At 40.8% G+C, this 24,764-nt stretch overlaps 1 protein-coding gene across 19 annotated transcripts in view; it reads right to left on the bottom strand.

The window, feature by feature from the left end:
* LOC137781520 (receptor-type tyrosine-protein phosphatase F) overlaps positions 1-24,764 on the bottom strand; it is a 153,807-nt gene that overhangs the window by 112,895 nt on the left and 16,148 nt on the right. The window contains exon 1 of one of the 19 annotated variants that reach the window (XM_068570335.1): positions 3,278-3,581. The exons of the other annotated variants lie outside the window; for them this stretch is intronic. The gene's annotated coding sequence lies outside the window, so the exon portion shown is untranslated. Of the gene's footprint in view, positions 1-3,277; positions 3,582-24,764 lie in introns of those variants that run through there. 19 annotated transcript variants of the gene reach the window in all.

The raw sequence follows: 24,764 nt of genomic DNA, 5'->3' as shown, positions 1-24,764 counted from the left end.
ATTCAATTGTATTAGCTTTACTGCAGTTTAGCATCGGTTATCCCTTCATACCCAGGAGCAAGGGAAAGCTGCGACCTTTAATTATCTTTAACGCAGGTCCAAAAGCAAACTAATACAATATTTGCAACATATCATACAGTAATACCATTAAATAACAACAAAGTATCATGCAATAACGCACAATTGTAAATTTGTCATGGCCATTGCATGTCTCCAACTTGCAATGCAATTTCACATACTAAACCATAAGCTTTGGCCTTGTCATATATACTGGTGAGTACAAAAACTGCAGCTGACCCCTGAAAATGGAGGCTGCTTCAATCAATGTGGATACATTATATGATGGAATTGAAATGAGTTTTGTGCAGGGAGGGAAATGTCCTCTTTGACAAAGCAAATGTGTGTTCCCATTGAGAAACCCATGGCTGTAATGTATAAAGCTAGGTTCAAAGCTATGAGCGCAAAACAGACCTCTGGTGGCTTGCTAAACCTGGGCATGAATGTAGACGGATACATTCACAATGCTGAATAGAATATATCATGTAAAGAGAACAGAAAAGCACAGAAGGTAAGAAAAGATCATCTCAGCTGAGCATTATGACCCACTGTAATCTACTTTAAAGAGACAATGGGCTCAAGCTAAACTCCCACAGATGCATTACGTTTTTACGGGACAATTTCTATTCGTCACTAATTGGCAACAAAAATAACATTGCCTTCTCTAAAATAAACCTGTCTGCCTATTTGGGTATGATCTCGTGTCAAAACCTTAACATTATGTAGATGTCAAAGAATAGACATAGACCTAACTTCAATCAAATGAGTTCTCTGCTTGGGGCAACTTAGTAAAAGCGTTCTTGTCAAAACACTGCTGATTTTAGAGGTAAAGAAGCCCTTCTTTCTAAACCTTCTTCTCAACACCTGTCACAATCAATGAGCGGCTGTCTGAAAGGAGTAAGTGTCACAACTGAGACAAAAAGTGGCTATCAGAACAGCTAACACATCACTCAGCCGGTGGCCTCTAATTGACATTGCACACTATGCAAGACATATCTGGCACACTCACCCGTAGCTGCATATACATGTTATTTAGCACAGAACAGAAGATTGGCAATTAGGGCTTGTCATCATAGAACAACTTCTCACCACCTTGTCAAGAACAGGCAACAATTCTTGACAAAAACAAATCAAAAAAAGTCCTCTCTGCTGGCATTGTGAAGTCTGAGACCTGATCATAAATAGGTCGACACTTTAGGTACAACATCAAAACTATGAACTTTAATAACCCAACAAAAGGTTTTCTGTCCATTTTGTGTGTGTCATAGACAAATGTCTGGCTCCAGTGACACAATCGCCTTCACAGACATTGATCTGTGATTGTAAGCAACCTCTTTCATGCCCCAACTGGGACTAGGGTGATTAAGCAGATCCATCATGCGTCAACGGGCCATTACAGGTTTCCCAATTCAACGATGATTAGAAATCAAGTTCTATGGAAAAATCCATATGCTCAGCCCATAATTACTTTTGAGGAATGTGATGGGGAGAGAGGTTGAATGATTGACTGTTCCACATAGAGACATTTATTCACAAGGAATGACTTCAGCTTCAGCTGAGGCGGTCATTTAAATGAAGGATATTTTGCATGTTTAGTCAGGGGATCAGGAACAGAGGTAGACAAATGGCCTGAGTTGTTTCCTGGGGTCACTTGCTAGTCATCCCATAATGTTTCTCTGAAACATTGCTGGTGACAAAGCGACTGGAGCAAAGTCGTAAAAGTGGAATGAAGGGTCAGTGGCCTGCATGGAGGAGGTGAAGGAGGACGACCTCCAGGTCATCCGGTGTGGACGGAGATTGGCTTTGTTTGAACAGATCACCACGGCTGACAGTTTTTTTGTCTTGTCTGTTTATGTTACGGAGCAGCTGAAGAGACCTTTCGACAAAGTGTCCATCTTCAGTTTCGCCTCAAGGTAATTCTTTTATCAAGTCTGGGTTATCACTTCGAAGCAAGACGAACGGGGCTGAGTTGACGAGTTTGGATTGCAGTCCCAAGTCATTAACTAGTCCTTAGTCATTAACTTTTTTTTAAAGCTAACTCACAACTAATAAAGAAAACCCATTTACAAGTTCCCACTGCAGTGAAACAGACCCATGGGGAAGTCTCGTTGTTTCAAAGGCCAAACAAAATGCGACAGACATGTTGTCTACACTCTGTTCTTCAGAAGCACAAGACAGCATTGATAGAAAAGAGCAACAAGCAAATAGGATACATTTCCCACTGACACCAGGCTCCTTATTGAGCAACACATTCATTGTGCAACAACTGCTTTTATTGCTTTTATTGTGACCAAGAAAATATAAACTCTGTCCAAATATTTCTTATACAAGTGTATAAAAGTTTTATGTTGTCCTTAAAAAAGAAACCAAATATCTAAGACATAATTACAGATGAGTGAGGCTATTACAGCGGTTTCTTTCGATTTCTTAGTTGAAATGTCTTTCCCAGAAACAACTTTGGACAAAGAATGTGTATGAAAGAATAAGTATAGCTAATCATCTCGGAAAGAGAAGAACACACTTTAAACCTTTAAATGTATTACAGGTTACATTTGTTGAACGTGAGGCCAACTATTTTCCAAATAGCGCAATTTGTAACCTCCAAAAGTTCTCCTCTACAATTATCTTGAATTTCAAAGCGTTTCAGTGTCTCCTTCTAAATGGGATTCTTGTTTCTGAAACTTTACCCTCCAGATTGCCAAGGGAGATAAAGACAACTGGAAAAACAGGTTGTTTGGCCTCAGTGTAGGCCTAATGCGGTAGAACGTCAGGGTGCCTCACCTTAGCAGCGGTAGCTAGGGGACATTCTATGGCCCTTCTATTCAAAGTCTACTGAATACGTAGGGGAGGGCTCGCACCAGACAGGGCAATTTGCCAGAGAGCTAGCCAATAGAGCTAAGCCAAGACGAGGTTAAACTATTGTTTTGGCTTAACAAGCAAGAGTGAGCATGGACAAAAGAAAAGGGGACAAAAGAATAGTAAGGAAATACCTTACCATTGAAGTGTAACACATCAACTTATTTTGTTACTTTATTGGAAGAGGCAACTTGTAAAAGGTAAATGCTGAGGTGGAAAAAAAAAAAAAAAGCACACGGTGGAACAGGGATAAATAGACAAACAAAGTTCAGAGTCTAGGACAGCCCAGCCAGTTTAAAAAAATGCACCTGTGCCTCGTCTGTCTATAACAAGTTGTAACTTTGGTTCTCACATTCACACTTACCAATACATCTCAATTAGATCCACTTAAAAGTAAATTATTGTATTCCTTATTCCAGAGAGAGAGAGAGCGAGAGAGACGGAGAGAACGAGAGTACCCAAATCCTAGAAAAGAAAATCCAGCGGTATCCACGATAGATGATCCCTGTCTTGTGAAAAAGTGTGTGAGCAAAAGTAGTCTCCAGTTCCTGCTCAGTTATTCCATTCACAGCGTTTCATTAAACCAGAGTAACTGTCTTTTGGCTACACAGCAATACGTTTCCAGCTGTGGCTACAGAGCAATGTGGCGAGGGGGAGAGATCCTTCTGAGGCAGCGCTTGTTCACACACTGAGAGCGGGTGTGCAGGGACTGCCTGGGAGAAGCCAAACCCACCATGTGATGTCATTGGTGTCAGATTTCAGTGTGAAGAGGGAGGAGGCTGTGGGGCCTTACCTTTTTAAACCTTGTCCAATGAGAAACTATTTTGTAGTGCACCTGCACGTAGAAAGAAATGGACGTGATACACGTGATGTTATGTATTCTTGCCGCTGAGAGACTCCATTACGACTTATCTATTGACCAGCTTCCAGGGAGAGAACAAAATCATTTTGCAATGCAATTATCACTGAAACTTAGGGGTCATCCAAAGTGTGACATTGAAACATACAAGCATTCCCACGGGACTGTGCCAATGTAACATGTCCGGTGACTTGTTTGAAAATGTATTTTTTCCCTTCTCTTTCAGTCTTTGGAAGGCAATAAATATGTAAAATCCCAATTTTTAAATCAGCAAGGCGTTGTGTACACACAAACAAACACACACACACACACACAGACACGCACATACACACACACAGACACGCACATACACACACACAACACACACACACACACACACACACACACACACACACGCACGCACAACCCCCAAACACGCTGGTTCTCACTCCCTCCGGTCAAACTCTGCTAGCCGTGGAGCTAATCATCCACAACAGATGTTCAGAAATGTTCAGTTGGATTTATGACAGCTCAGAGGAACAGCCAAGTCAGCCTCTGGTGCTGTTTTTCTCTTCCGTCCTACAAGGACATGGGATTGCACTAAGAGAGGATGTCAGCACAACCGTTCTCTTCCCCAAAAATTCCCTCGCTCTCTGAGATGCACCATCCGAGACGACAGCGCCTTAATAGATCACAGCGCCGCGGGACCTTGGGGAGAAGTTTGCTCATCTATCCCAATAGTACCGTGTGGACTGTAATTTGACTCATCCAGCATTGCGTCACCAATGTTTCGACCCTCGACATGATGATAGGTTTCGCTGTATATCAGTGGCATTGCTGACGCTGCAAGCTGTGACCTAGTCCGGGACAAATGTTCTCAGATGAAGTCTTGTGTAATGTGTTGCATTAATAATTCAATTATACATAACAACTACATCATCATTTGTTAATAATTTCTAAGAGGGGAAAATGAACTTGAAGAACTTCCATACTGTTGGCTCGTGTATTTCCTATAAAAATACACAGGGCAGTACTGCTGCTGATACAGTACAGTCCTTAAAAGAAATATAACAATGCATATTCAAAGTGCGATTCTAAAACACACTTATGAGGGTTTCCACAAAAAGCAGCGATGTTGAATGTCTTCTATGCTTAAACTCTGCTGAAGGAAATGGCGACTCGCAATGTGTTCCACATTTCTCTTTGTTGTTAACAATGGGAGACAGTCTTATTTTACTGGAGGCTGTAGATCTCTGCATGCAACTGACTTTTCAGCGAGAGAAAGAATTGTTTTATCTTTAACTTTCTTCTCGTTGAAGACAAATGGGATGTGGGCCATGTGATTTCACAGTAATTCAATTTGTTCGGCCTTACATACACTATAAATATATTCAATCTCACGAAAAAAAAAAAAATAGGAAAGGGATTGCAAGCATGCACCATTTACAAAAGGCGTCCTCAAATTTAAATCACAACTTTCTGCAAAAATGAGAACAACCAATCTGGATTTGTTGGAGGCCTCTTATCCCTTTGAAACACATGAGAGTTTGAGAGAACCGTCTGGAGAATAATTATTACACCCACACACCCCCTGAGGAGAAAAGAAAAAGTATTTTTGTGGGTGTAAAGAGTCTGCGCCAACTGAAATGTCACATTCAACAGAGATCAAATTGCTGAACAAATCACAGTGGTAGAAGGTAGATGTAAAGATTATTGGTTGGTGGTCTGAACAGCATAGTGGGAGAGAAAATGAATTGTGAGCTAATGTAGTGTAGTGTGTCAGTTCCACAACATGAGCCATTTTATTCTCCGGTGTGGGCTTATTTAATTTTAGCGCAAAGGAAAACTGAAAACACAGATGGACAGCAGCAGTAACCCTCTCCGCAAGATAAAAAAAACATTGTCTCAAGTGAGTTTTTGTAGCTTAGGCAGTTTTAGGACTTATCTTTTGTCCCACTCCCCCGCCCCCCCAAAGAGCTTGAATAGAATTGGAAACACCCCCTACCAAGTCAGAGAATTTATATTATTGTGACAACCACCCATCCCCCTCTAATTTCATTAGACTGAAAAAAAGATTGACAACCTCTTCAATCTGAAAGAGCCGACCTCTCCCAGATTTAAGCCTGTCTGCAAACACTGGCCTTTAATGGATTTGAGTGAACAATTGCTTTTGTAAGATCAATATTTTGGGCTGTTCAGGCTTTATTTTGTGAGTTATTGTATGTACAAAATGTGTTGTGCAGCTCCAGGGTTATCTGCAGGTGAAGAGCACCTGGATCAAGCCAGACACCTCAGCTCCTCTGTTGTACTGCTGGCTGCTGCAGCAGGGGATGAATCACATCGGCCGTGGGCTCTATCAATATCGCTGTCTGCACCATCTAACAAGTCTGCCAAACATTTTAACAAGGTTCAGCTTCAAGGTAAGAAAATAAGTTTCTCCGGCTGGTCATTGAGCGAATGAATGATAAGAATCTTGACGAGATTATGCTGTATCGACTGCATTTTTAAACCGTATCTCAGCATATTATCATTTATCATCTAAAGTAATAACTGTTCAAAATAAAAATCCTTTTTAATTGCCTCCAAATAAATGTGCTTTATATCCCCATTCAGCAGGGTCACTGACGAACACAATTCTGGCCGCTTGCCAGTGAAGAAATGCTGACCTGTGTTGTAAACACTGAGCTGTGAAAGTCAGCAGGCTGCAGCTGATGGGCTCTTAAGACTGGTCCTGTGTTATTATGACCGAAAGCACAGCTGGGCAACACCTGTTAGCTTCGAATTCCCAGTCCAATTTACAATTTACCAAGGCTTGGCTCCTGTCGTTGTCCGTTCGTTCGCTAATTTACCCCCAGATTGTGTGTCACATACATGGATCATATCATAATTTGCAAAGATGGGTTAAGGGTAGTTAATCAACGGGAGATTTCCTCCGCCTGTGATCGAGGACCAGACAAGCTACACGGGAAGCACGTGAAAGCTATTCCTCTAATCAAACTCCATGTCATGTTCTTCACGCAAGCCGCCACACTATCTTTATCTCCCATCAGTTAAGAGAATAAACGAGCAGCATTTGCACAGAGTAGATAGTTAAGCGCAAAGTGTGTATCTTTACGATACGACGTAATCTATCTCTAAGCGAAAACTAAAAGGATTGAAAAAGTCAAACATCGTGTGAGCAATATACTTCTGCAGTACAGGCCAAGCCCCAAGGGCACACTTTTGGCCCTGAGTTTTTCTCATGACTGTCTGCAGATAACACACTGGCTCCAGCGCTGAGGGGGAAGGTGGTGGCACATGGCGTCAGGAGGTGTGAAAAGAAGGACAGTGGGAAACGGAGCACACGAAAACAGAGATAAGATTGGCTTCTCGGTGCTGACCTTCAGTGAGCCCCTGTGTGTGTGCGTGTGTGTGTGTGTGGGCGTGGGTGTGTGTGTGTGTGTGTGTGTGGGGAGCATGTGAAATGGTGCACGTGTCCTTGTGACTCTGTGTCTGTGTCCACAGAGGTGGCTGCATGTGGCTTAATGCCGACATCGACCTGTTAGTTACCAACGGAATAAGAGCACGGAATAAAGACGAAGGCACATATTTCCCTGCTCCTCTTGGAGAATTCAAAAACAACGAGCCTTCTCCCATTACACTCTGCTTCCGACAACTGGCGGGGATGCTCTCTAAAGGGAACAGCAGAGCATGCCGGCGAATGCATGAGACAAATCATTTTTATCTGGGACCCTGGCGGGTATTGACAAACTGGGGGTGCATTTAGATAGCCCAATTAAAATGGGGAAATGAAGCGTCATTGAGGCACTTTACAGCAGTGCCCCCTCTCCACCCTCTGGCCCCGCCTGCGCTCAACCTCTCCAGAGACAGACTTCTGGTATGCTGCGCTCAGAGATGGGTACGAGGGTGGCAACGACAGCAAAGGAGCGGGTGGCTCAGAAAAAGTCGCTTTGAGGAGAAAACGGCACTGCAGGAGGTGTTACGGTGTGTTTGTGGGAGGCGAGGACGAGCCCAACTGATGTAGCTTTGTTTTTATTGTAATTTATTTGCCAAATGGGCAGAAAGGCATATAGAGGGGTCAAGAACAGTGTGCCAGACAACTCTGTGCAACTTCAAAGGGTAAGTTGGCAATCAATGACATGGATGTCGGCTCCATTTGTCCAAATGCATCCTAGCGGGTGACCTTCACTGTCATCCACATCCTCCTCTAAAGCCTGCACGCTTCAATTCACTTCTTTTCTCACCCGAATATGTCTTCCCCATCCAATTTCAGACCTCTATTTGTCTTTTTGATCAATGATCATTCCGCTGAGATTACAGTCAGGTGCATTTTTGGAACAGATAGCCACATCAGCACTGCAGGTCCCTTAAAAGTATATTAAAAGGTCACAGGACCAGGACATCGTAAGATGTCTCACCTTGTATGTAGGTGGACAGCGGGATCAGCCTCCCTCAATCGTTCCCCTAATCAAGAAAAAGTCAGCGTGGAGAAAGAGAAATGCTGTGGTGTGCCGCGGCCAGCTGTTCAGCAGTGTTACATTTCACAAGCTATCGTCAACAGACAAGCGAAGATGCAAGCTGTTTCTACAATGCCTCCTGTTTTGTGATGTTATTGTCGGTGGGAGACACTGACATCTTTGCTTCTTTTATAGTGCGTTTCTCCCTGAATGTTTCCAAACCTCGTCTTCGTCATTGTCGCCCGGCAGTTTGTAAAAAGAAGTATCTTGTGTACATTCTCTCGAGTCATCTTAAGAGGATGAGGTTAACCACTACCAACCAGTGAAATGTGTAAGCTTCAGAGGTTAATAGAACAATATGAAATTATTTTTCAGGGCGCATTTTCTGTCTGAGCTAGACGTTTCCATTGAGAGAATAAAGGGAGATCTGCCGTAGTAACCAGCATCAACAACAAACAAGCACAAAACTTGCACCCAAGCGTGCGATGTATAAAAGAAAAAGGCGAGGATACGATCCAAACAGGGGCCACATTCTGCAGTACCTCAGATGGAGTGGGCCTGTTGTGTAAGGAGACTTTGATGAATCTAAAGAACTTTCAGCAAGAGGTTCGTCATAAAAGCCCCACAGAGCAGTCGCTCCCAACCTGAGGAGGCTACACTTTGTCTCTGACAAGACAGCCTTCCACATGCCGTCCCATAATAAATGTCTACTTCACACAGAGGAGAAGGTGCTGGCACACAAGAAGACAAGTAGCCTGACTGGCTACAGTGAAAAGTGTCAGATGCTTTTCAAATACACTCCGCACTTCACGAATGTTCAAAGTCAATATGTTCAACCGCACACAAAAAAAGCACCACGTATGAATCTATGTCGGGCCTGTCAGGTTTCTCTGGCATCGCTATCCAGAGAAACAAACCAGTGACGTCCTACTAAACATTTTATTTGGCCAATAATTTACCATTAGCACGCAAGAAAAACCACTTGGACACAACGGAATGCATTCAAAAACAACAAGTCAATTTCAGTGTCGTTAACAGCTCTCATTAGGAAATATCTCCGAGACTGCAGCAGAGTGCATCACTTTGCTGGTATCAAAAGGAGGGAGGAGAGGGGATGACTCCCTCTGTTGCAGAAGGATGCTTCCACTGCTAAAAGGAATTAAACCACAAATTAGGAGTTAGCTTCTTGCATGATGAACTGATAATAGTCTAAGTACCTATGGCTTAAGCTTAGCGAAGACATAGTTTAATAGCTTGAAAAAATATGTAAATAGCATGTTGAAATTCAAAATTATGTTTGAATATGAAACTCATCTTATTTAAAATTAAGATGAATTTAGACTTTCCGGAGAAACAGTCTCAGTCTTGTTCTTCCAAATGTGTAGAACAAGACTAAAAACACGGCGCAAATAAAATAAGGCCCTAAAACACACACACACACACACACACACACACACACACACACACACACACATACACACACCCCCACACACACACACACACACACACACACCATTTTCCACAGATGAAAAGCCTGCCAAATAAAAGAGTAATCCATCACTTGTGCCATTTAGCATTTTCAGGGTCCTCCTCTCCAACAATGGCTTGACTGACAGGGAGAGATAAGGGCCCTCTGTTGACCAAATCAGTGAACACACAAAAGCAAAAACAAGCTGAAATGGTGTGACGTTTTATGGAAATAGGCATTTAGTATCCACGGTTATACAAATTACAAAAATGACTGAGTCAAACAAAGATTTGTGATTTTAAAAGTGCTTTTAATTGCTATTTCATTTTCTTGACCTCTATGTTTAAGAGCCATCAGATATCACAAGCGTGAGGTGATAATTGTGCAGCAGGAGAACACACTGTGTTTTTGATTCCACTTAATCAATAACTAAATAACTGACCAAACCAACATTAATCTGAGTTTATTACCATTTTTACAGGAAATCTCAGTGAAGTTCCCTTCATTAGCCATTCACAGTCGGGAGTAACAAATGGACTTCTAGCTCGCTGACGAGAGAGCTAGCCCAAAAATAATTAAGGAAATTAAAAATTCAACATAAAACTTCTTATTATAGCATCAGTGCCTCATAAATTTATAGAGAATAAATGAGTGCATTAATTTGAGTGCTAATGGGGAAGAAAGCCAGTCCTTTCTCTTTCCTCTCATTCCCCTTCATTTAGTCTTTTAAGATGTACACCTTCTATTTCATATCTCTGGGATTTCTGCTGCATGGCCGATTGGCCAAACTGGGTCCAGAGCATCGGCCTCTATTGTAATAAAAGAGGAATCTGAGGCTAAGGGAGCAAGTTAATAATGGCAAAGGTCTGAGTTTAAGTGCTCACGGGGGAAAGTACAATTTCTCAAACAGCCCACAGTCCTCTGTTTTGTTTTTTCGTCTTGGTGGGGAGGTTTCGCCAAATGTAGAACCACCATAGTGCAGTGCTCTTTGAGAGGGTAACATTTTTTTTTTTTTAAATGTACCTCACGAACAGATACCTATTTTGGGGGAATTATCCACACGTCTCAACCTTACTTAAGACACCAATACAAATTTCAACCACCCATCATTCTATAATATTTGATATCTTTCCTATAATTCTGTTGAACAATTCATAATTATTTAAGATCTGAAAAAATGTCTACTCAGAATGCCTTCCTTGTATTTTTGCCTTCTACTGCCGAGAACACAAAGTCTATTCTTAAAGCCTCTGGCACTCTGACAGTCAAGTCAGGCCAACTGTCAGCTCGCTCTCAGACACCATTGGTAGTGTGAGGTAAAAACCAAGCCGTTAGTTACACAGGCATCTTTTAACTCAAAGTGTAATGCAGTTTGTAGTATTGGCAAAAAAAACATTCGTTGCTAAGTTATTTGAATGAATCAGTCACTTAGAATCAAGAGTTCTTACAACGCTAACTCCTGAGGACTAAAATGTAAATTCAAGTGCAAAACAAAAGACCCCATTTTATTCGGCTCAAGTTAAAATACTTATTCTAAAATTACATTTAATAGATTTGTTTTTGTCATGGGTTTCGCAACAGCAAGTGTTTGCAGTGGGTGCGGCGAAGGGATAAACATTCCTTGAGTTACTAAATTCCATTAGGCTCCCTACTGTCTGACCCACCAGCATGGCGTTAACAGGGCTGCCATGTGGGCAACTCTCTGGAACAATCTCCACTTCCTGCAGTAATCAAATATTTCAGGCCGAGGTCAAAGCCATGCGGAAGGTCACGCCGTGGGTATTTCTACCCAGTAAACACAGCATGCCATCATGATCACAGGTCGGACTTCAAGAGGTGCTGCACGGTTTAATGGTAGACTGTCAAAAAAGCTATGGCTCCTACTGATTCCACAAGTCCATCTCTCTGCAACCATGCAGCTGATCCCATCGGACGGCCCCAAACTCGAATGGGACGTGAACCGTGATGTAATTTCCTCCAGCGTCTCTGATGGCGCTTCGCCTGGTGTTCGTTCGCCCATAGAGAAGCTTCCCGCTGGGAAAATGTTCCGATCACTTCTGATCTCTGAAATGAGTTTTGCCACTTCGGTTCTATCTCTGACAATATTAAGAATAGTACTCGAGTGGACAAATGCCACCTCTCTGTCACTGTGTGTCCAGGGTTGCACTTGTCTTTGCAATGTGACCTTTGTGTTTGAATGTGGCAAAGGTGAAAAAAAACAAAAAACATCTCACCAATGCTGACGGTTCCACATTTGAGGGACTCAGTCTTTTTACAAGATACTCTTGATACAATACTTGCAACGTTGAAACTGTAGCCCAAATTATGTCCGCTTTTTCGGAGCGAGCCAAGCCACATCTGACAGTTTTGCAATTTTGATTGTTTGGAACAAACCCTCTTGTAAGACCAAGCGATGAAGATTTCAGTACAAAAGGCCAATCGGCAAACAAAGTTTCCACAACAGGAAGACCGTAAATAAATAGGTATTCTTATTTTGGTCTCATTTTTCAAACAGCATGATTTATGCTTCAAGTATTGAATTGTATGTACTTCCAGGCTAGATTTTCTGCTTGAGGGCGCAGAAGGTAAAATATTATTATGTTAAAGTAGGGGTTGAACATTTAAAAGTTTCTAAATGTCTCTCCTAACTATATAATGGCATAATGCAACCAAATACTTTATCTCTGCAATAAAAGCGCCAGCATTGTGCTCTGCTTTATCCAGCCCCCATAAATACACACAAGGATAAAATTATCCTTGTGTGTAAAATGTAAAATAAATCACCAAACATTCATCCATGTGAACCACAACTAAAGTGAAACATTACAATCTTCAAATAGACAATATTTACTGTAAGGCTACAGTATTAGATTCCATGACACTGTACAGTTGTGTTATTATATCCAACCTCTGTACATTAATGTAGCGTTTACCATGTGATCCTGGGGAAAATAACTCTTCTGGAAACCCTGATTTTCCTGAGGAGAGGTTTAGAGATTGTTGTCACCAGATGGCCAATACTTGTGGGCGGACAAGCCACCATGGCAGCAAAATATGTTCACTGCTGAATTAAAGTAACCCTGTGTCCCTTAAGTGACTATGCAAATTAGTCTACATGTCCCATGCCCTAAACTAAATTGGCAATTTAAATCAAGTAGCTAAACATTAGCTAAATAATACAAGTGGGGGAATGAGAACAGTCTCTGGGGCTAAATATGACTAAAATTCTAAGTAGCAAGTTGGTCAGCCACATCAAATCTTAACAATTAAGAGTGTCTGGGGTGTCACATTAGCTCAACACACTTATTTAAAGAGTTAGCTTATTTTATCTCCTTCAGTCTACTATTTGATAGCATACAGTATTATACTGTATTAATAATTGTTCAGTCTTATTTGGATATATTTTACTCGTATATAGCTTAGTGACTTAAAAGAACTCACAGTCTGCTTTCTTGATATGCTGACAGACACTAAACCTGAGCCTTTTCTCGATAAATAAAAACATACAGACTTCCATTTGCATGTGCAAACACGCCAGTAAAATCCAATTAATACACGTTATTGTCTCAGCAAGGGCCAGGATTTGTAAGAAAACCGAGATCCAGTCTAAGGGGAAATCCTTTAGGACTCCTTAACTTGAAACTCTACTTCAAACCTTTGCGTCATCATTCACGGCAAAAAGGAGACCACACTATAATTTCCGAACACAAAGCATAAATGACATCAGCTTTCAACCGGCACAGCACCCCAGTTGAGATGAAAATAATCAGAGCAGACAAGAAACTACAGAAACATGCTGTGACCTTTCAAATCTGGGGGGGAAAGGATGTGTGTACATTTACAAAATGCAAGGGGACAGCGGAAAAAATTCCCATCGCAGAAATTGGAGTGTGACGAATGGATAGTAAAAGAGCCGGTCAGTAACCTGAACTCCCAAATAATCTTGCCTAAGTCTCCATGGCCACTTTGGAGGAGCAGTGAGGGAGGAGGTTGGAGGGGGGGTTGACAAGGGGAATAGGGGACCACCTGTACACCCAGAGAGCCAGCTCTGCACTGGCACCACCATTTGTTACGCTCTGGATTCCCATTACTTTAGAGCTCGGTTGGCTGGGAAATCCATCTCCTGGTGTCAGGTTTATCAAACCTCTATGCAAACCGCCAGAGTCGTCCAAGGAGCCTACGGAGGTATAGAGATGTCTTCACTTAAGGTGCAGGAAATCCAGTGCATCAAAGTATGCAAGCTCACCTTGCTCGGATCTCGTTTCCTTATGTTAACATTATTTTAAGACAGTGTGAAGCGTAAGATACAAGCCGTCCACTTTAAAATTATAAGTAGCAACATTATATGCATGCAAACCAGCGTCAGCAAGCTTAGTGTCAGCACTAAATTTAATAGGCACTTGACACACAGCGAAAGCTGCTAACGGTGGTAATATATGCTGTATATTAGAAAGGCGGCATTAGCCAAGCCTGGCTTAAACGCCAGCTGGGAAAGTCTGCGGCAAAGGAAAAAAGGATTTTACCCGCCAATTTCTTCGTTTAGGCTGAAGTGATCACAGGTCAGCAGTGGAGAACTGTGATTCCAGGTCCTGATGCTACTGGATGTCATACACGATCACTCTCTATTCAATACTGTAAACATTAAAATGACTTAACAAGGACAAATACCAAAATTTGCTATCTCAAACTTCTTTCATTCCAAACACTGTGACCCATATCGCTTATTTATATCATTGCAGATTGAAACTCTTTGGACTTTGGACCAATCAGAAAGAAAGAATAATCAGCAGTAAGAATTGCTAGCTGCTGCCCTGAAATTTGCACAGGCCCAAAAATAATTAGGGTGTACAATCGTCTTCACTGATATTTAGTTGTTAAGAGTTGGTAGTCAAAGCCTCATGTTAAGAGAATGATCCCACCCAGTTCCAAACCAAGAGATGTCTTGTAAAACTTTCTACATATGGGAATTTGCTGTAAAAGTGGGAAAATTCCCAGGGAATCTTCAATGGTTTCAGAAAGGTTAAAACAGGGTCAAATGAGCCTTCCTTGAGGCCTACCCTTTCTACATGGTTCACCGTATTAATAATACAGACTGACATGAACAAGATACTCTCAAGGAGAGCCAGTCAGTTTGCGTCGCTACAGCTTGCCGTGAGATAAACAAATGGGAACTGACAATCCTTGTGATCGCCCATACGTACTCATGAAGAGGATCCAGCCTTGTCTACTCTGTCCACCCCCGATGGATTTTACACAGAATCCAGGTGGCTTTGTTTTCCGCTGCAGAATACATTGCCGAGACGAAAGGAGCACCACCCCAAAGATATAAAAATAGTTTGGAGTTAATTGAAGGCTTTTTGCAAAATGTGAAAAAAAAAAGAACATGAAGTGACAGTGAGTGTGCAGTGTAAACGGCTATGAAATACAAATCAGATGTACTGAGCATTTGGGAGCAGCAGCACTGAGAACGTGAACCAGTAAAATGTCTGTCAGGAGTTGAAACAGACCTAAACGAGTGTAGAAATTGTATCAGTTGCAACAATGTGGCTACCGTAGGGATATTATAACACAAGTGCGGGAAAGAACAAGGATGCGCTTCAAATGCAACTGTACCAATGATCACATTTTTCACCACAAAGGTAAAAAAATTATAATAATTCATCCATGTGATGGGAGTTTAAAAAACTTTGTTTTTATCATTTAAAAAGTCTTTGTTATTAGTAACAGTTTGTGTCAGGGGAAACATACATTTGTGCAGTTAAAATAGCAGATCATTTGAGATATACAAAATTAAATAAAAGAATATGTTTGGGCAAATATGTGGAATATTAGCTTATATATTACCTGTTTTCCAACAATAATTCCAGATGTGTCACCTCCTGCGGATATTCCAACATTTTTCATTCTAAATCCCAGCCGCATTTCAGTTAAAAGCCTTTTTTTTTCGAGATAGATGTCAATCATTTAACAAAAGGTACAAAGGCAACACTCATTTAAAATCACGTTTGATCCACACACAATATGTGGATCAACATCCTCCAATTAAGGTAGTTTCCTATAGCATAAAAGTCATGAAAAGCTTTAGGGATTGAAGTTCAATTAGGATGCAAGAATTAAAGAATTAAAGGCTTAACTTAGATCAGCTGTCAGTCAGTCTGACTGTTAATTGGCTTGGTTTTTATGTGAAAAAACACCAATGTAAATATAAGACCAATGCAGTGGGTCTGAATAAAAGAAAGGAAAAGAACAAGTTAGTCATATGATGCAGTTCTACAGCTTTGCTCTAAAGCTCCTAATTAGTTGAGACATTTTGCTTAGTGGCTTGGCATTTTAGCCACAGGGGGGCTGATACAGTAGATTGTATTGGACATGCTCGTAGAACTAGACAATGTAAAAGGCTGATTCAGGAGTCAAAATCCTGTGCTCTACTAAAATGGTGTAAGGCATTGCCAAACAACCAAAAGCAGAGAGCACAGTATTAGAATTCCATGCTAAATGTGATTTTCTAAAAGTGTAATTTTCTATCCTTCATGCAAAGTCATGGTATTTTAGGGAAGGTGTGGAAAATAAGCATCAAACTGAACAATACAAGGACACTAGCAATTTGCAGAAACAAGCAATTACCCTTTTAAAATTTCACACAAGTCTATCCTACGTAAAATTGTTATCACAAGTTATTCAACCGCGGCAGGGCCTAAATAGAGATGTTCATTAGTCTATTGCTGAGACAAACACATTTGATGGATTAAACAGTCAAATATAACAAGATGCTTGAACTGCTGTCCTGGTTGTTAAGGGAGATCAAAGTGGGGCCTGAGGGTCTGGTAAGTACGAGGCGCGGGATTGGTTCAGCAGAGCTCCAAAAGAACAAGTGCTGGACCAAGGAGATACGACGACATCAGACGTGTGCACTGCATTCCCTGAGGCCTGTTCTTTCAAAACTGTCAGCCTGCTCTGCACCAAATGAGCTGCAAAGGAGGAGGGCAGAGACATTCTTTCAGAAAGCACTTCTAATCTAACAATATGCATAAGCCTCATTTGGTAATGTGCCATTTTAGTGAAGATGGTTGAATACGGGGAAAAAATCAATTCAGGTTGTTTTTTTTTAGTTCCTTTTTAGATGCCACCCCCTGTATATTCTCATCCTGCTGTGAAATATGCGACACATTCCAGAGAAAATAGAATCCTGGAAGCAATTAGCAATTATGGCCTCATGTATCATAATAGGTATGCTTTGGTTTACATTTCCATAAAACCTTTTTATTTTGTCCTTTTTATTAAAAATGCATGAAGTAACAGTGAAATGCTTTGTAGCGTAAAAAGCTATGCTATGCTTGGGAGAAGACCCAGGGTTTTGAATGTCAAGCCAAGCAGACCCGACATCACACACATACTTTACAAATGTGGATGTGTGTGGCACTGACTCTGCTGTTGGAGTACTTTTCTCAGTGACACATACTATATTTGCTTGCTGATGGATTGCCTGGCTGCCTGTACAAGTGCGCAAACATTAAGGAGACAGAAGTGCTGATTAAATGTTTTTTTGCTTAGCTTTCAGGCACATCATAACAGACAGGCCTAGGTTATCGGTTTCCGTGTCATTTCAGCAACTCAACAGTATCAATTTAGAATATGTTTCCTACTGCAGATTCAAACTTTCTAAATAAATTAGGTATGGCTGTGTGTATTTCTTTCATTCTTTTCTGTTAAAGGCCAGAATATACTGAAAATGAAGCTTCAGCTCGACAGTCTGAAAGCTGTGGAAAGCTTTTTTTCTACGATAGTGCTCTCTAAAGTCCCTCTTGCACAAGCAGCCCATCCCTGAAATGTTCAGGAACATTTACAGCATGGGGTCATGTGTAAATGGGAGCATGGATCGATGTTCAGGGAAATGTGTACCGCCAATTTGCCACCTCAAAACCTAATAACATTTAGAGGAAAATGCCAGTATGGATGTGTTGTGAATGGAAGCAGTAACACTGCAGGGTCAAGCACTGAAGGAATCACATCGGTCTGACAAAAGACGTTTTCACGAGGAGCGAGTCAACCAATTACAGGACCCGTATGTGAATCTGCGACTTGTTGACAGTTCAGGATTAACGGCAATGCTTTGGTGATAGATCTGACTTGCCTCGCAAACATGTTGAAAACAAAATACATGACAAGAACATTAGCACTGCACAGAAGCAGCTCCTCGCCCGCCGTGTTCCCGAAAAGAATACATGACATCTTCCGCCATGAACGCGTACATCTGACCTTGTCGCATTGTCTTCTTCTTCTGTTGAGATGTATGGCGGTTGTCATCCATAAGTGTTGTATTACCCCCACCTGCTGGACTGTCATGTGAAAATGGGACGAAATGTAGTAAAAGTGTCATTAGTGAAAATCCCTCGTGGTGCTTGAAAGTTTATCCCAGTGACTTTGTGTGATGATGAGCCACTTCTAATGAAAGGCCACCACTTATAACCAACCTCTTGACCATTACGAACAGCTACTCACTGCACCTTAAGTGCATCCAATCAAAAAAAAAGAGAAACAACTAAGCTTCCCAACATGGTGAATGATGCAGCGCACAGCTTGTCCTTTTAGTTCCTCTCTTCCAGCCTCAGAATTAGTCATCCTCCCAGTTAGCAGTTGCACTTTCAGTAATACTTGAAACAAAACTCATAAGAGGCCAAACGGCAAAGACGTGTACAGGATGTGGTGTGGAACGTCAGCTGAGGAGCTAATCTTGGTGCATTGACTTGACATGCCAAATAATGTATCTCATCTAATCTAAATCCAAACAGGAATGCATGAAGATATGTGGAAGGGAAATTGCATCTAGTACTGCCTTGTTGCCATAGGGGGATGTATTGCCACAGTCCTGGTGCAAAGTGTGACCGATCAATTTCACTTCCTCCTGAAAAACAACACGATGAGTGGGAAAAATCAGCATCTGTTATGTCCCAGCCATTGTTATATCTGCGGACCATTCACAGACACATGATATCCTGCAATGCTCAGTTTTTGAGAGAGGTAAACAAGGCAGAAAGAAAATGGAGGAAACTCTGAGAAAGCAAACGAAGGGGTAGCTTTTGTCCCAACATTTCTCACGGTGGGCATCGGAAACAGCCAGAGGCTGTGCATAACGAGCAAAGGCCAGAGAATAGACGGCCCTATTTTTGTAATGAAGAGGTCAAAGATTGCGGGGCTGGGAGCTACGTGGAGCATAGGCAAGACTGTCCCAAAGCCATATCAAACACACTTGTTCCATAGGGGGCAGGTTGCCCGTGAAATTAGTGGAATAAATGGGCATTTCCCAATCATTTTTAGATTAAACAGTGGTGTGTAGTGGGTTTATAGTTAATGTCACTTCAAGCCAACAGTGTAATTTACATGTTTTACACGATTAAGTAGAACCGGAGATCCATTCGATGGTGGGGAGCGCCAAGAGCCGGATTACTCGTTTATACAGGACAGGCAGAATAATACAATGTGAAGGAACATGGCTCCAACCCTGGTAAAGGCAAGTTTAAAGGGATGCCATCCCGAGATCTTTGGAATTTAGATTGTTTAAATTTTAATCTTCCCTTGAATGTTGCCGTTCCGTTTCAGACCCCCTGAAGCCTTATGACCATCATAACCATAATTTAACGCTAGGAATATTGCTTTACACTATTGTTTTACACACATTTCTGCTCACATGGTAAGAAACCAAGTTTAACTCTTAAATAAAACATCATGAACAACTCTCGTGTAGCAGAAACACACCTTTGGGTCAGTACCACACATTGCTTTAAGTCCAGGTTGAGCATAAATAAATAGGTGTTCCGAGTTTGTCACATAGAGACTGAAAAAAATCATCATTACGCGCCTAGAAGGCAGATACACTTTGTCTTCTGCATTGCCATGTTGCTTTTCATGTGCTGCACCTTCAAGGCCAAAATAGGCAACACAGGTTAGGATGTAAAAATGTGCCAAACGATCAAACAACTTGAATGGAGCAAAGGGAACCAGTTGAGGGTTTAAGCAGCTCTGATTGTAATGACTTGGCCCTTCTATACAAAAACAGATGATTGAATTTCTGCCTATTGTTCCGCAGGCCGTGCAAATTTTCATAAAGCACAGCTCAAGCATGGAGAGAGAAAAAAACAGGCGACAAATCTGAGGCTCCTTTCAATTAAACTATATATAGCATCCACAAAAAGGAGAACATTTAGAGGATATAACTTGTAAAGCCTGACTTCTTCGGGTACTGGAAGTAGAATGCGGTACTTGTATCACCTCACTAGGTGTGACATACATTTAATTACAACGTCTGCATAATGGCTAATGCTATAACCATAGAAACACCTGTGATTGATGGTTGTGTTAAGAGGAATAGTTACACGCCATTAAACGGGTGTAATAGCGCATGGCAGTCATCTCAATAACCTGAAACAAAGCAATTACCAAGTCATTAGAAAAAGGAATAGACTAATACGACCAGGTGCACACAATTATGAGTGGCGTGCCTTGACATCAGCCTGTGTGAATCTTTGAGAAATGAAAATGTTACGACTGTGTGGAACTCTTAATATTTTTAGTTCCAACGATATGTCATAGATTTAATTTACATAACATTCTGATTATTTCAACATACTAACATTTGCATTGAAATAGCTCTTACTGAGATGAATATGAAACAGAGTTTGCGTGCTATTCCCCATCTTGTAGGCATCTTCGTCTTACACATCCTCATCTTACACTGCAGATGCTCTTCTAGTGTCAATACTGAATGCTCATTTTTTCCTGGGATTACGTTCAGCTGTGCCTTGATAATAATTCAAAGTCAAGAATACTTGTTCACAGGAATACCGCCCCACTTTCTGGCCCACGAGCCGGGCACAGAGGACAGCAGCGCTGAAGATGATTAAGAGAACTCCAAATTTGAATGAGAGAGAGGAGATGGAGGGACGCAGATGTGCTGTTGTTCGGAGAAAGCAGCATGCAAACGGGGTAAGCCAGCGCAACCACGCACCACGACACACAAAGCTATGTACACGTGCAGACAACAGCGCCACTCAATCATTCTGGTCGAGGGCCAATCCATCTATAGCTGGTTGACTGGGATCCAATCACCAGTCCCAACGGGGCCAGAATAAAAGAATGGCAGATAGCGTGTGAAGACGACCGCTCTCTCATAGCAGATTGATGAGACAAATCTTGTGGCGATTCACGAGGCGTCCCATGTCAGGACGAACATACCGTAAACCATCTCTGATGTCATACAGCACTTAAAAACATGCCTTTAACCCTACTATGTGCACGGTGTGCATTTGTTTGGATATTGTATTTCTGATGGTATTTTTGCTATTCAACCATAAGAAGCCCATTAGGTTGTGTCATGAGTTTCAGTTGACTTTGTCCCCAGCGAATCAGACTCATTTTCTTGTGTTTAATGCTGCAAAACATTCTCATTCTCTAATAACGATGCAGAAACAATTTGAGATGAATGCAAAATAGAGCAACAGGGAACAAAATAAGCTTAAGAAAGAGAGATCGCTGTTCTATTTTTCTCGTTATAGGGAAAAGTAAACTCTGCGTTCAAGCAGGAGGAATGCCTCGTACAGTTGTTTGATTGGGAAAGTAAAAAATACATGCTTTATTAGGGATGCCGCCGACTGTTATCTTATTTATGGAAACTGGAGATCTGCTTTTACACTTTCTAGTCGCCTATCACGGATAAAGTTATACTGTGAACAATAAATCTGAGCTGAAATTGGCAGCATGAGAGCTGGTTACATTAGATGTGAGCAGCCGGTGGGCAGCCGGTGTCTAAAAAATGCCACAAACAGCTCACATACAGAGGTTGCATTGAGTTACAATATGATGTGTTCACACTCAGTAAAAATGAGTAGTCTGCAAAGAAACTTGAAGAAATAACGTTATTTGAAGGAAATGTTTTCAGTGCTATGTAGAATAGATATTAGAGAGGGAATTATGACCTGTGTATCTTCCTAACACTGGCTCCAAGCAGCTTACAATACAAAAATTCTAATTAAAACTACTAATGCCAAAATGAAATCATTTTAATTGTGTGTTTTAACAATAACAAAATAAGGATAACATTTTGAATTTTTGTTTATATTTTTTTGTCCAGTTGACCACATATGATGTCGATGATGATTTTATTTATTTTTCAGTCGGCCAACATTTGACATTTCGGATGAGGAATTTCGGCTAAATTATCTCAGCTACTTGCGAGCTTGAAAAAGCTTCATGGCAGAACCTGTTTGACCAACGAGGTGAGTCTGAATAAGTTAGGCCTCAAAGGACAACAAGAAGCAAAAAACAACAACATTAAACTTGCACAAAAAAGTAGGAAAAGCATTTGTGTGGCATTTTCAAGATGGACAGCTCTAATGACTTTCGATTGAAGCTTCACTTTTCCGTGTTTTGTTGGACAGGCAATAAACCAAGTTAATAATTTCTGACTAACAAGATTACTCTTTTCATGAATTATGATGCTGCGTTTTACTTGCTATTTTACATGGTAAGTCAGAGCCTTTAGGGAAAATCTTTGGGAAAATCCCGTTGTGCTCCTTTAACTGACTTTGAATAATTTAAAATATATCATTTTTAACAACTCCATAATATTAATTGGCCGTTGCTGCAGATGTAGTATTTATGAGTAAGCTCTCTTACCTAACAGATAGAAGCTTTTCTGTAAATGTAATCAACACAAAAAAAAATATCACAGAGGATGGTTATTCATGAGTCGATTTAGTCTCTACATCCGTTTTGCCACGACATTAACGAACTGATGTGGGAGTGTGAGATCGAAGCAATGCCAACATACAGACTGGGTGCTGCAGGATGACCATTTAGTCTGTGTTTGCAGCAATTATTTCTGAAAAAGTCAGCTAGATACTTCTGCCACAAACAGTAACCGCCTCCACACGGCATGCTGTCCATCATTCTCCACCTTGCTCGTGGTTACACAATGAAACAAACAGCATGGTTTCTTTTTGTCAAAGTTGCTAAATTACATTTTTATATTCATATTTGAGTCTAATATGAAAAAAAGTCAAACTAATTAAACCAACTCCCAGAATACATTAGAAATGTAGTTTTTGTTCATGTGCACTCTGCTCCCTATTCGTTCTCTTGCAATCTTACAGCCTGTTCCTCCAAGTAATAAGATATTTAGATTCTGCTTCAGGAAAGGCAAAATGTACCAGACTATCAAGTCAAAACCTTCCAGAAAACGAACATTGAAAGACAGGATGTATAAATGAACTCTATTTAAAACATGTTAAACATTCATTGTATCTCGCTTTAATTAAGGGCACAAAGTACAAAGCAGCTTGCTTGGGTTCATCCACAAAATAAAAACATCTTTAATTTCATCAAGACATCGTTTGTGCCTTCTTATATTATCATTTAATTGATAACTAAGCCACTAAGCCTAAAAACCTTTTTGATTATGCAATCATCATGGCTCTTAATATGGAATTGCATATCCTATCATTCATAAGAGTAATTATTTATTAAACTTAAGGAATAATTAAGTTTCAATTGGTTTTTCTTTTTTCTTTTTCTTTTACTTTAAAAGTAGGTCAGTGTGAAAGTGCTTTGATAAGAGAACTATAATTAAAAATATGTATTTAATAATGAATATGTATCATTGAAACCAAAGGGAATACAACATTATTTCAGTGAGTGACCAAAGACAGATGGGATCATTCTTAGCTAGATCACTTCATTTTCAAATATGTAAGAAAGGCATCGGGTTCAACTAAAATCTGCATCCACAACAAATTATAGCCCTTATGTATCTTTCCCACCAAAAATTACACTAGTCTATTTGAACTTCTTTTTTACACAAGGAAGAAAAGGATGAGGATGGGGAGCGAAGATTTTCATGGGGATCATGACAATTGTCTCTTTTGACTTCGGCCGCCAAAAAGTTACAAATGGCAAAAGTAAGTGGAATAAACATTTTTCAGTAACAAAATAAGCATGTATTGTCAAATAAATAAAAATAAAAATGTGTGCAGAACATTAAGTATTGTTGTCGCATTTTGTAAGCAATATCAAACAATATGTTTGTGGAACTCGAGAGACAAAAATGCTTTTCATCAGCAGGCGATTTCCTCATGCAAAAACTCATTGCAGCCAGTCGTCAGATTTTTAAGGTAGCACACTAAAATGAATCTTGTGTGCAATATCACTGCTAAGAAAAGAAGAAGAAAAAAGAGTGGACAGAGCAGAGAAGCAAAGATAACAGACTTATCTTTGGGCAAATATTAGACCAAAACTGCTTTTATACCAACTGGCCCCGAGCGACAGGACAATTGTTATTGCCAAACCCTGCGAGTGGTTCTAATCCTTATTATGAAGATGAATTACACATACAGTGGCCAAGATACCGCATTGTATTGCATCTCATGAAAAACTGCCATTTACCTCTCCTGTCTATCTTGATTGACACATGCAATATAATCCTCATCTTCCTGGCTGTTTATTGACATCCAGTCCTCCGCACAGGCTCTCGCTGCTCCTCCTGTGACAGCATCACACGCGTTTAACAGCTCAGTCAAATGGCAGCTGCACTGTTGCTCTTGCTAATGTGAAGAAGCACATGCTCACATCCGAGCCGTGCGCCAGAAGGGAGAAGTGCCTCAGGACAGACACCTACTGAGCTCTGGTCCTGTGGTTGCCACGCCGGTCTTTAAGATCCGGTGTAAACTCAAAGTGTCAGTGTCTCCCGTCGTTTAATTACGGCGATAACCTTGAAATGTATCGCGCAGCAGAGGAACTGTTCAATTTCACAGTTTTTCGTCTCTGATTTGGACATGGGTGATTTGTCTGGTACTCGTCAGGCTTTACGTGATTTACATTCAGTTCATATTTGGATATATTAAGATGAATTGCAGCATGCACTAGCCAAAAATCCAACCACACAGTTCTGATTTGGTAAACAGATTACTGTTGGTACTGTAGCCTTAGTCTAGAATTGTAGAAATACACATTAATAAGTACGGTGCACAGCTGACATTTTCTTTGTCTAAAGCCATTACTATTTTTTTTTTTGCACAGAAAATACACTATAACTTAGCTT

Source organism: Clinocottus analis, unplaced genomic scaffold (assembly GCF_023055335.1).
Source record: "Clinocottus analis isolate CAN_PGR_092001 unplaced genomic scaffold, fCliAna1.0.p SCAF_11, whole genome shotgun sequence".
NCBI lineage: Eukaryota > Metazoa > Chordata > Actinopteri > Perciformes > Cottidae > Clinocottus > Clinocottus analis.
This window is presented reverse-complemented; position numbering and strand designations above follow the sequence as displayed.